The following is a 13,116-nucleotide window of genomic DNA, read 5'->3' on the forward strand; positions in this document are numbered from 1 at the left end:
ACAAACAGAAGGCAAAGCTTTTTCTGTGCTGTTAATTTTCCTTTATTCTTTCATCTTCACGAAGCATCTTAAAACAGAAACTCAGCCCCTCAGAGGTTCCCTGATAATTCCAAAACCTTCTCTTTTCATATAAATATTTAATTGTTTCACATGTTTTGGCTCAATGTTCTAACTCATTGCCTGCACTGTTTTCTATTTTTGCTTCCTGAGACGTACCTTCTTTCTCAGATGCGACCTAAGTGCTCATTTTGGCTGTGCCCAGCAGGTGAAACTAAGCAACTAAAGAACTGAAAAATTACTTAGCTGGTCTACCAGTGAGAATTAGCTACTTCCCCATTGAAAATGAACTCCTGACTGGCACCTGACTGCTCAGAGGAATTAACACCTCCTCGCCTGCATTCACAGTGCATTCACTAGTCCACACCAGCCCAAGTAAGAAAGGTGCTGTCACACCTCGGAAATGACAAACCACTATAAAACTCAAACCACCTGAACGTTGATGGATCATGCCCAACAAGGTGAGTGGCATAACCCTACTGATTTCACTGGCTCTTGATTTAACAACTAAAAGGGCTTAGGTACTGAAGAATGTGTCTACAAAGGAAACATCAAAGGAACAGCAGGAAAGAGATAATTCTAATGCTAAGCTGGATGTTTAAAAATATGTTCTGTCTTCCTCTTTCTGCCTTCTTGACAATGACTACCTATTGCTGGTAATTAATTAATTAATTATAAATACAATGCTGAAAGCACTTATGCATATATGTAATTTCAGTTTCACGAGTTTATTCAAATATCTATACAAATCTATATTTATTCAAATATCTATATAGATCTGATTTTTTTGTTGCTTACATACAGATCCTAAATTCAGGGACTCACAATAGGGGAGCTGTCTTTTACAAGCACTTTTTCTCATAAGACAAATGGACAAAAAAATTAATAAATACTGCATTTTAGGGAATTGCATGCATGGGGTCTTTCCAGCCTGATCTCTAAACCATCCACATGAAGCAGTGCTCATTCTTGGCTACACTCTGCAAAGGAGGCTCAAATTCAGTAGATTTAGAGCTCTGTCACTTATGCTTATGTGCAACACACTTCTCTGTAATTCATTTTAAGGGTGCGAACAATGAAAATTTCTCCTCTTAGCTGTTGTGTGGAAGGTCATTCACAGGGTACCCTGAAAGAGCCCCTTGGTCTAGAAGCTGCCCTTGCTCCCGAGAGAGAAGGCAGGAAGGGTATGCCCCAGGGCCAGCATGTGAAGGGGTGATCACTTACTTGCCTTGTCACATTTATAGCCAGCACTATTTAACTAGCTGGCCCAAGTGTCAAAGCTGCTGATTGTAGTGAGTCTCTTGAGCCTTTGGGAATCACTGCCAAGGACTTCTAATCTGTTCAATTTCCACTGCTCAGTTGCCAGCCTTTGATTACAGCTCTCTGAGAGACAGCATCAACCTTTCCTCCTCATATATCTGACCTTACAATGAAATTAAAGGTATTCTCCACTCAGTGTGATTGTACATAGACACTGTAGACAGTTGTTTTAATTACATTATGTGTTGCTACTCTTACTGAGAAACGAGTGTTTCAGAGGACGCATTAGCTTTAAATCTTGTGCTTTTTATCTGATGACCTCTTGTATGGATGGGTAAGAGAATCCAAGTTCTATCTTGCAACTAAGGCAGGTAAATTTACTGAGGACATGAAGAGAAAGACAGTACGAAGAAACCAACAAGTTTTTTTTTTTCAATTAAACACATAGGACCTTATTCCTCAGATTTTGTATCCATTTAATATATTTCAATTGCTAGTATCCTGCCATTACATGTTTTTCATTAAGCTGTTTTAGTCTAGTTTGTTGTGTGTTTTGCTTATTTGACCTCATCTTTGTCATATCATATTCTGACTACTTTGGCTTTCCAACATTTGCTCCCTCTCCTCTCTCTCTCTCTCTTGCCATGACAACTTTTGCCTGTGCAAATAAAGTCTATTCTTTCTGGATGGAGCAGAGGTCTGAACTTGGGCTTTACAACAAGGGGTCAAAATAAAAAGAGTGAGAAATTGTTAATACCAAAGTGTATTAAGTGGTTTATCAGGGCCAAACTCTATGGCAAGCTTCTCAGTGACCTTTTTTCAGCAGCTTGCTTGCAGCTACAGAAAGCACAAACCTCTCTACTCACCCCATACTGATGCAAAGTTTGCTCTTGGTACTGATTAGAGAAGCCAGGCAGCCCTCTCAGACACCTACCATTAGCCTGCAGGATTCTGGAAATTTAAGTCTGAGCCTTCCACTCACCAGATACATTTTTCTACAAACTCACAGCACCAATCTTTTCAGAAACCTCACCCAGAACAGCTTGAAGGCCCAGATGTACACAACAACTCATCTGGGGTGTTACCCAAGGGGTAGTAGCTTTGCACTGAAAAAGGGTAGGTTTAGATTAGTTATGAGGAAGAAATTCATACTGTGAAAGTAACATGGTCCCCAGAGAAGCTGTGGATGCCCACTCCTCGAAGTGTTCAAGCCCAGGCTGGGTGGGGCTTTGAGTAACCTGGTTTAGTGGGAAGTGTCCCTGTCCATGGTGGTAAGCCTTGGACTACATGATCTTTAAGGCCCCAAACCATGCTATGATTCTCTGCTCTGTGGAGCACCAGACAGATGAACCCTTCTCAAAATTTCCCACAAGATCAATATTTCACTTGGATAAGCACCCCTTTGATGTGCAATTTCTGCAGCAAGAACAAGTCTGGATGCCATCAGAGAAGTCTCTAAGTTGTACCTCTAGTATTTTGGGGCACTTGTTACACTGATTGCTGCTTGGATGGGCGACTAAGGGAGCTGGGTGTGTCAGCACGTAATGCTGACCGACTGCTATTAGTCTTGACAGTTCACCTTCCTTCTGCACAGACAAGACTTAGATATAAATAACCCACATCACAATGTTGTGCTTAGTTCAGTGCTTTCCTGATTTGGCTCAACGTTATCGAGTACTGCAAGGTGTGATTCTCCTACCTCACTGCAGCACATGATACAAGAGCAGCCACTGAACTGCCCTTCAGCTGGAGACTCCTCTCTACAACCAGACTTGAAGAACCTGAGATGTGAGAAGATTTAGGCCCTTATTCACTAGCTTTTTCATGTGACCATTTAAAAATCATCCAGCCAAAAAACAGAGAACTGGAGGAAAGACATCTCTTTGCAAATTGGTTGTAAAAAATTCATACCTAGCTTCCTTCCTATCTAAATGTTCCTGAAAAAAAGTACCTTGGTTAATACAAATTAAAGAATGCAGGCAGAAACATCATTTGGTGATTAAGATCCAGCTTGATCATTTCAGTGTCACAAAGAGATTTCCTTCAGTTAAATCCACAAGGCAGGCAAAAACAAGGTTGTAGAATGAAATAGCCTAATCACTCTTAATGAACAGTGCTTACTGACAAAGGAGGCTGTAAAGAAAATTTAATTCTGAAGGAAAAGGAAACGATTTCAGTTTACCATCAGCCTGTCAACTCCTTTAATAAAAACTTTATATGTTTAATGTGTGCACCAGGTAATTTTAGACATCTTTTAGACTGTTCCAAAGGATAAATTGTTATAACTAGATCGATGGTTATGTTTTCAAACTACTCGGAAGAGTCATCCAGAGAGGCTTCAAGGTCCTTGGAAGATAATTTAATGGTAATTTCCCCCACCCCCTGCCCCAATCTCCACATATTGCAGTCTGTGAATTCACTACACTAGTCTCTCAGTCACAGCCTGTACCAAACATTAACTCCACATTACTTTAGAATATTAATCTAAACATGCCCTCCTACACAAGCAAATTTAAACTCAGTGCTGCCACAATCTAACCATTGACAAGAGACTGCAAAATTCCAGACCATTACTTCTATTACAGTCTGTGTACTCTGGAATTACAAACCCTCCCCAGTTTTCAATCTTCTTAGCTATTCCAAAACACAAGGACAGTTACTGTAGCCAGCAATAAAAGGCAACTCTAAGCTGTCTGGATGTACATAGCCACAGGAATAATTAAGTTGATTCATTTTCAGGAAGCAGGATGAGAAAGCAACTGTCAGAGGATTTAGCAGATATAACCTCTGATACATTTTATCTCTTCCTTTTTCTGCAGTATTTAAAAGCCATTGCAAAAAAGTTGGTATTGCTGCAGTTCCTTCCTCTTCTTTTCCCTTTCCTTTCCTTTCCTTTCCTTTCCTTTCCTTTCCTTTCCTTTCCTTTCCTTTCCTTTCCTTTCCTTTCCTTTCCTTTCCTTTCCTTTCCTTTCCTTTCCTTTCCTTTCCTTTCCTTTCCTTTCCTTTCCTTTCCTTTCCTTTCCTTTCCTTTCCTTTCCTTTCCTTTCCTTTCCTTTCCTTTCCTTTCCTTTCCTTCCTCCCCTTCCTATGATTTTCAGTCTGCAGAAAAGAGACCTGAAACAATGAAGTTTTGACCAAGCTGAGCAGCCTGTTTCCATGCAGTATCAGTATCCAGTTCAGCAGTAACTATCATTTTGCAGAACAAATGAGCACTCCTAACAGATGTGAGGATGGTACTGAGAGATAGGAGATGTGACAGCAGTTCCACACAAGCTGTTTAACAGGTCTTTAGCAGGAGTCAGAAAACCTGATGCTGTAGCAATACATCAAAGTGAAATCTTGTTCAGAGCCTCGGGACCCAAATAATTGCCTGCCCTCTGGTGAGAAAAAGAGGGAAGAGAACTTGGAGAGCCTGACCTTGCACTGGATTCCAAGATGCAGAAGGTCAAGTAGTACAGAAAGAACAGGCTGAAGACTGAGTGATCACAACTGTTTCACGTTTCAGAGAACTTGATTTTTCTGATTTTTATTTTCCCTTGACTAATGAATCCCAGGTGTGGGAAAACAGACTGAAACCACAGAGTTCCTGGGAACTGATGGGCTGAGACTACTCTTAATCCAAGATTATGGAAGAGGAGATAGAGGATTCTTTCCATTCTTGTAAGAAAGATGGAATAAGAGCATCAGGGTCATGAATACCAGACTAGTGAGCACCGTGAAACAGGGTGTGAAAGGGAGGCTGAGAATAAATAAGGAAGGGGTCTGAGGAATGCCTCCATCTGAAGGTGATGTAAAAAAGTCCAGTTCCCTGCAAGAGATTCCCAGCTTACTGTGCTATTGCATGCAAGCATCTTGTAAGTCACGTTCAGAGAAAATGGACCACTTATTGCTGAATTCTGTCATAGTACATCCCTGGGCTACTCCACCTCTGCAGGAAGGGTCTGTGGCCACAGCTTGACTTGGCACTTTCCAAAAGCTCCCAGAGTTCTGTTAGCTGCACTCATTATTTTTCCCTTAGACACACAGATCCTGATGAAAAACCACTGGATACCCATGGAGGCCTCCAGTTCTCTTTAAACATTACTATTTATTTTCTCAATTAAACCCAGTAACATCAGCAGAGGGTTTGGCTGGGAACAAAAAACATCTTGAACTTAATTGAAAAAAAGACAAAGAGCTGTGACAAAATTCCACCGAAGGTAACATGGCTAAAAGAATGGGCAAGAAGATGATTTTTACAAGGAATGGGAACAGACTGGAGTACACAAAGGAAAATGAAAGCAAGCTAGTAGGATGGGTGTTATAAATATGGAAAAGTGACCAGAGCAGGAACAAAGGTTCCAGTGGGGAGTATCAACATGAGGAGGAAAGCCTCTGGAGGATGGCTTGCAACAAAATGATTAAATGAGGACGAGTCTAAAGAAGAAAAAAATAGATAGATTTGGTAGATGTTGTATTTCAACAGAAAATGAAGGCTAAAGGAAAAGAAGAAATGAGATTTTATTAGAAGTTCAGTTAAATGGAAATAAGAAAACAAAGGGTAAAATATGAAGGAAATTATATTTTTCTAAAATTATGGCTCAGGAAGCAGCTGATTGAAAAGAAATCTTCCTTAAGGACTGGCCTGAGGAAGTTGAAGATAAAATTAATAGTAACAGAAAGGGAAGTGAACAGCAGTCCTTTACAGACTTGAAAGGCGAGGAGGTTTAGAATCATCAAAATACATGCAAATACTCTTCATAATTTCTTCATTTTGATAAAAGACCATGTGGAAGAAGTTCACTCTCTTCTTTCAGGACTAAAATCAGATGCCACACACAAATGCAAAGGTTCCATTCAAAACAATTGCTAATCTAAACACACAGGTCAAATACCATTTGTTTGGGTAATACTGGGCTGAAACAGGAATCACTGATACACAGAAAACCTCTTCCTCACATTAAATATTTGCAGGAAACTATTCACATCAGAAATAAGGAATAAAATTATTTTCCTGTTTGTGCTTTGTGCCTTGAGGTAGACAAGACAAGAAGTAAGTGCTATGTGACAATGTTTCCACCACAATAAAATGATGTGCAAAGTTAATATGACAGTTTTGGTAAACTTTCTTGTTAGTTAATTGAAGTCTTAGGTCAGGCAATATTACATTATTTCCCCCAATGTCTGACAACCTCCTTTGGCAAAATAAAACATGCACAAAATCATTTGTGGGTGGCATTTAATCCAGGGCTTTTCACAGACAAAATGTACTGATCTTCTCAAACAAAATGTTAAGTGAGGGGAGGGGGGAAATGAGGAAATAGCCTTAGTCATATACTAATGTAATAATTAACATGTCAAATAATATGCCTGTTAATTCTAATGAAAAACAATATGAGAGTTACCCATGATTAGGAACATACATTTGGGTGCTGCTTCCCTTAATTACATTAAATGGCATACACTTAATGAAAATTAACTTAATATATTGGCAAACGGTAGGTTCTACAGGAGGAAAACAAAGACAGGATTCTAACACAACTCTTTTCCCCCTAGGACAACATAAAAACCAAAGAACTCAAGTCCTAGATATTAATGATGAATTAAAAAAAAAAAAAACAAAAAAACTCTTTTAATGGGTAGAGCAACAGAAAAAGTGGCAGAGCAAATTTTTTTAAAAAGTTGAACAGAAGGATCTGGGATCATTGCTCAGTACATCTGATAAAAGGATTGAACTGTAAAAAACAACATTACAGTTTCTTATCTTCCTATCTCCTTCAGATGAGACAAAAACAAATAAAAGTGTGGCCAGCTAAGATCTCCAGGCTCTTTCACCAGCTGAAAACACCGTGTTGAAGTCCCTCCTGTCCCAGTTATGGATGGCCACATGGGATTGCACGTGGTGCAAGCCTGCCACTGTCCCTGCTTGTGCTGTCTCTCTCCTTGTCTCCAGTCAACTACAGGGACCCTCCAACCTAGTTTCTAAATGGAAGGGGAGTCAGAGCACCAGGTTCATGTCTTTTTAATACTAATAGAAATGGATCTCCTTAGTCATCTAAGTGACCAACAAATACACTAGCTAGCACAAAGCACCAGGCAATATGGGTACAGCTTCTCTACCTTTCAGCTTCATACCTCTCCTCCTTGCTAACCTCCTCCCAAACATGACAGACCTGGAAAATCCATCCAGTGTGTCCATGAATTCCATTTGTTTTCAGTACCAAATTCAGCCAAATTTCCCCATGAACATTTTTCACAGAGAAGGAGATTTGCCTGTGAAAATTGTTCAATAATTAAACACTCTATATGCAAAAGCTCTGCAATTTTGCCAAGCTTTGCTAATACTTATGTTGTATTATGCAATACTGCTACTTCTTCAGCAAGTCCAAAAGTTGGCTCACCACTCAAACAGTACAATTTCTTATTTAGTTAAAAGTATCCCCTCACATTTATTCAGTTACTTACATGAACAAAGGAAAAGAAAATATTCATAGGAGCTGAAAGTTTTAGCTTTTGTTTTCTGGACCTGACATAAGTGACTGTAACCATTTAATTGCTACCTTTTTATTTTCTTTCCTGTTTGTTTGTTTTGCTTTGGGCGTTGCATTTTATTAGAAAAGGGAAACCTCCAAAATTTTGACTTAATAAAACCATGAAAGACTGCAAATGTGGTTTTGGATTCAGTTCTTTGAATTAGAAAGCTAAATTACATATTTAGACTTTTCTGCTCAATGCATAAACCCAATGTTTGGTATGCTCCTGTTAGACCATTTCATTCAGTCCCATTATTTGCATGCCCTTACAGTTAATGTAAATGATCAGGCTGAGCATCTTGGAATTATGAAAAAGTCTGTTATTCAGATGTGCCATGCCTCTGAATGAGCCTATATGCTATTTTACATCATAATTTATAACAAAGTAAGCTGTAATAATTTTTAGGTAAAATCTTGTTTTCATATTCATGTCCCTGAAGAAAAGCGAGCTGACAAACATGCCTACAGTACACCGATTTTTATAGCAAATCTCATATTAATAACTATTTCAAGTGATAATTGCATTGTTATCAGAGATTCCAATCTGTGCCACAACAATAAAAATAGCTGCATGAAATAGCTGCATGATCCACAGGAATACACAAAGCAATGAAGAGGTTAAACCCATTGCATCTTGTGAGATGCTAGCAATAGATATTCTGCAAATCTGCTGCTCACAAATTACTGACTTGACAGATCATAGTAAGTGCTGTCAGGACTATTACAAACCAAGATCTGCTTGGAACTGCCAAATATACAGAAAATGTATATGTCCAAGAGAAAGGAAAAAAGTGTTTTCATTGACATTTTAAAATGTTCTGAAATAACTGAATAATACCTTTGTTAAATACTGAATTTTTGCAGTCTAGTCCAATGAGATTCCTGCCTCAGGTAGGAATTACTGTGCTGATCATATAAATAAGAACAACACATGTTATTTTTCCTCCTGAGCTGTGGCACATAACCAAAAACATAAGGAATCCAACCAGACTATTCTTAGAAGAAGAAAATGCACAGATGACTTGTTTTGCCATACCTCAGTTTAAGAACTGCAGTGAAATGGTTTATGGCTTCAGAAACCTGTATTTTTCATTGCTGCAAAGGAACAACCTTTTCTCCCCACAGATCAAAGGGAAGCTTTTTTGGGATCTACATGCAGTACTAGAAAATAAACTATTCCCCAGGACAGAAAGCAGTGATTTATATGACACCTTATACTAACACCAACAATTCAAAGGCATTCAGTCACCTCACTGTGATTACAAAACCAATCTGCTAGCCAGGGAAGTTGGGAATGGAACAAAACTACTTAGGCTACCCAATGCTTTGGGAATATGATAGACTTCCACAAGCACAGGGAAAGGCATCCACAGTTATTTGAAATCTTAACTAAAGATATATTGGTAACCATCAGAACTGGTCCCATTGCTCCATGCCCTTCACTACATGCATAGGAAGCATCTGAAAAAAACCACACATTTTCCCCTCCGGTGAACACTATGTCAATACCACATTCTCAGTTTATTTTTTCCCTTTCTTCCTTTCACTCATATTAAATCAGAGCCTAAGGTTTTGGGGGTTTTTTTGTTTCTCACAAAAGGATTAAAACAAGATTGGCTTCAAGTTTACTTCCCAGTATTGATTTGAAACTACCAATGACATACACAGAAACACATCTCCAGAAACACATCGATCCTGCCTAGGAGGCTAAAGAATGTCTTAAAATAGTGCTATTTCTAATAACAAACTAGTGAGTTATGGGTGCATAAAGGCTTACAATCTTCCAGTAATGAAAGATCCTTTCTCTGATAACTTGAATGCTATCATTGCACTTTTTTCCACACTGTCACAAATCACTGCTCTTCTTTCCATATTGTCATTAATCCACATTTCTAATCAGCCAGCAGACTCCCTTTTTCCCACAGCTCTATAAGTATTTACTTTATGTTTTTAGGGAGGATATAAATTTAGAATTAAATGCAAGATATTTGTTTTCCCTTGAAAGGTTAGATTCAGATTCTGTGCACTCCAGACTGCAGCAGTCACCAAAACAAAACAAAAAAAAAACCCCAACAAAAACCCAAACCAAAACAAACCCAAAACAACAATAAAAAACCCAACAAAACAAACAAACACACAAAAACCAATCAACCAACAACAACAACAACAACAAAATGGGCATCACACTCATTCTGCAATTTCCCTACTGCCTCATATGTGAATACACAAAGGATTTGCTTTGGTAAGTTTGCTCAGGTCCAGAAAGAAGCCAAATGGGAGATGTCATACTAGAGTGAACATGGTCCAGGGCCACAGACATAGTGTGTCCAGAAATTTGTTTCACATGTTGATGACAAGGAGTCTAGAACCGAGGTTACAGATATAAAGAGGTTAATCCCTCTATTCTTTGGCTCTATGGAGCAATTAGAGTGCAGAATGACATGTGAGGCAATGAAAACAAAAATTTTTGTAAAACTTTGCTATTTAATAGTAGTGGAAGTCAGGCAGGAAAGGTAAAGAAAACTTACTTTTCCTGTAAGGGAAAGATTGGTGGGAATGATGGAACCTGTGTTTTTGTGTATGAAAAAGTTCACAGAGACAATATGGTAGAGGCAAGGCACACCAGGTAGGAGAGGGCTGGTATTATCAGGACTGTAAAGTCATAGGAAGGAAATATTCAGGGAGGGAGATGAGATGACGGCCCTCCTTGGGAACGACTATGTAAAACATATCTGGAATAAAATTCTGCCTGATTTTTAGGATACAGGATGAAAGCATGGATGAAGCTGGCCTCTCAACACAAAGCAGGTATTTTCTGTAAAACAAGATACACCCAATATTTAAACACCTGATTATTTTGGAGACTCCCATACCTCTGTCATGCACTTATCAAGTCCAAAGGGTGTTGGCAACAGTCAACACTTTCTCTAAACAGACTACCCTTATTGCTGGCTTTCCACTGAAAAATTGGCACTGGCCAGTATTTTCTGAGCAATGCCAAGTCTGCCCAGCAGAAGGCAAATGACTGCAGTGTCAGTCATTGCCACACAGCCAGTTCAGCAAGAGCAATATTCCTATAGAAAATCACTTTGGTGTTTTTATCTTCTACTGCCTGCTACAGGCGAGGATTTCCCTGATCTTCCTGGCTTTTTTCCTTCGTTTTTTTTCTTTCTTTTTTGAGTTCAGATGCACTCCCAGGAGCATACTAAATGAACCCAAACATCACCGCACAAGCCACACGCAGAAATGTGCAACCTCCTATTCGAGAGACGGGCTGGGGGAAGCCTCATAAGGATGCTATTATAGTGGGAGAGAGGAAAAGAGCAGCTCCCCACAGCAGCTGTGGAGCAGGCAGAGTGCCCAGGGGCCCCGTGGCAAGGGGCAGTGAGTGCAGGATGGCTGGTTTCCATGGAGGAGTGAGCCAGGGAGGCAGGAGAGAGGCTGGCTGCTGCCGGCCGCTGGCATGAGCAGGAGCAATTCCTCCTGTTATTTCATTATTTCACCTACCAGCAACGCCCACGGCCCCAGGGGGCTCAGTTCAACCTCCTTACAGCTTCTGCTTCCTCGGTCTAGTCTCCTCTGGGGGAGGACCATGACTCAGAATACATCGTGCTGTGCCTGGTTTGGTGGGTTACAGTGATTTAAAGGAACACAAACTGCTAGGCCTGAGCTTTAAATAAATAAAAGTAAAAAAGTCTAGCAAAGCAACACAAGCCCAAAGCTGACTGACTGGTGGCTTTTTGCACCCTCTGTTCTGCACGAAGGCCCTGCAAATGTCTTTTGCATATCATTAATCTTTGCCAAACTAAATATCATCTTAGCAGAGCTGGTGTTGCAAGTCAGAGGCCATTACCTACCAAGCAACAAAAGCGATGGCTGCTGGAGAGACAGCCTATCCACAGCAGGGTTCTGCCAATTACCAGTATTTTTCATAGAGACAAAAATAAGACTCTTCAATGCCAATCCAGTACCGATCAGCATCACTGTATCTAAGCCTTGCATCAACGTTTAGCTGGGGTATGTATTTTCTACACATTGGAATATTACTGAATTAAAGTGATAGTAAGTCTGACTCCCCACAATGCTCCCTTGCACCATATAAACCATTTATTCTTGAGAAAACAGCAAGCATCTGCCTCAGGTCAGATTTTTTCTGCTGTAGAAGGGGTAGAAAAGTATTTATTGCATTCAGTTCATGGTAAGACCACAAGATTCTTCCAACATATATAATGCACATCTGAGTTCACTAGATAGAAGAACTTATGGATGTGCAAAGTCCTATTACAGCTTCGTTCCCATTTCAGAAGGAAATAGGGGGGAAAATGCTTCCTCTTAGAAAGGCAGTAAACCATTCCAGCAGAAATCTCAGCTAAGTAGCATCTTCTTTAAGACAAAAGAGCTCTGAAATGAAAGCACAGAAGTTTTAAGAGCAAATGTCTTCTTGTCACGTACATAAACCTGAGTCTTCAAAATTGCTATGTGACACAGCCAACTCCACAACCAGCAGGACAGGATCCAAGATAGGTAAATATTTCCTAAGAAAAACAAAATCCTAGTTTTCTTATAGAGTGTTCCCAGCAAACACTGCTCATGATTATAAGTTCAGACCTGCACTGCAACAAGGATGAATGGTGGGGAATTCTTGAGTTGCTGAGCACAATGCCAATGTCACTTCCCATTGCAGTGACAGTCTCCTACCCTCCCTGAAACCATGCTCCTCACACATCTGCAGAACACTGCTCATGAAGCTCACCAATTCTGAGCCTCTGAGACCCACACAAAGACCACAAGCGGCAAAAAAATATCTCCCCCGACTGTCTGCTGGCATTACTGACAGAGATAGCACATTTGGATACAAGCATTTCTTAATAGTTAAAAATGTTAAAAGTGCAACCAATGGAGGAGAGCTACAATCTCTATTAACCAAGATACAGCACTTTCTGCTGAGGAAGGCACTGAGGGGAAAACAAGTCAGAAATCCCCTGATAGCAGACTGCCCCCAGAGCTCCTGGGCACTTGGATGTTGGAGGGATCCTCGTGCTGGGTGAGCTGCACCTGAAGTAGGGTTGGTGGCCATGGCTGATGGCCAAGGCAGCAGAGAAAGCAGCTTGCCCAAATCACTGCAGCCTTTTTCAACATACATGATTAGCTCCAATGGCAAGGGAGAAAGATGTAAGAGGGCTGGAGTGAAGATCAGGGAAGTGCTGCCGCTCTAACAGATTTTGCTCAGGCAGTAATGAAAGCCTAACCACACTGAGAGAGAAGAGCAGTGCAGTTCCCTGTGGAT

At 40.1% G+C, this 13,116-nt stretch overlaps 1 protein-coding gene across 4 annotated transcripts in view; it reads right to left on the reverse strand.

The window, feature by feature from the left end:
- The window catches only part of ELMO1 (engulfment and cell motility 1), a 308,416-nt gene that overhangs the window by 36,656 nt on the left and 258,644 nt on the right, over positions 1 to 13,116 (reverse strand). The window lies entirely within an intron of this gene.

This window comes from Zosterops lateralis, assembly GCF_965231275.1.
Source record: "Zosterops lateralis genome assembly, chromosome: 1".
Taxonomy (NCBI): domain Eukaryota; kingdom Metazoa; phylum Chordata; class Aves; order Passeriformes; family Zosteropidae; genus Zosterops; species Zosterops lateralis.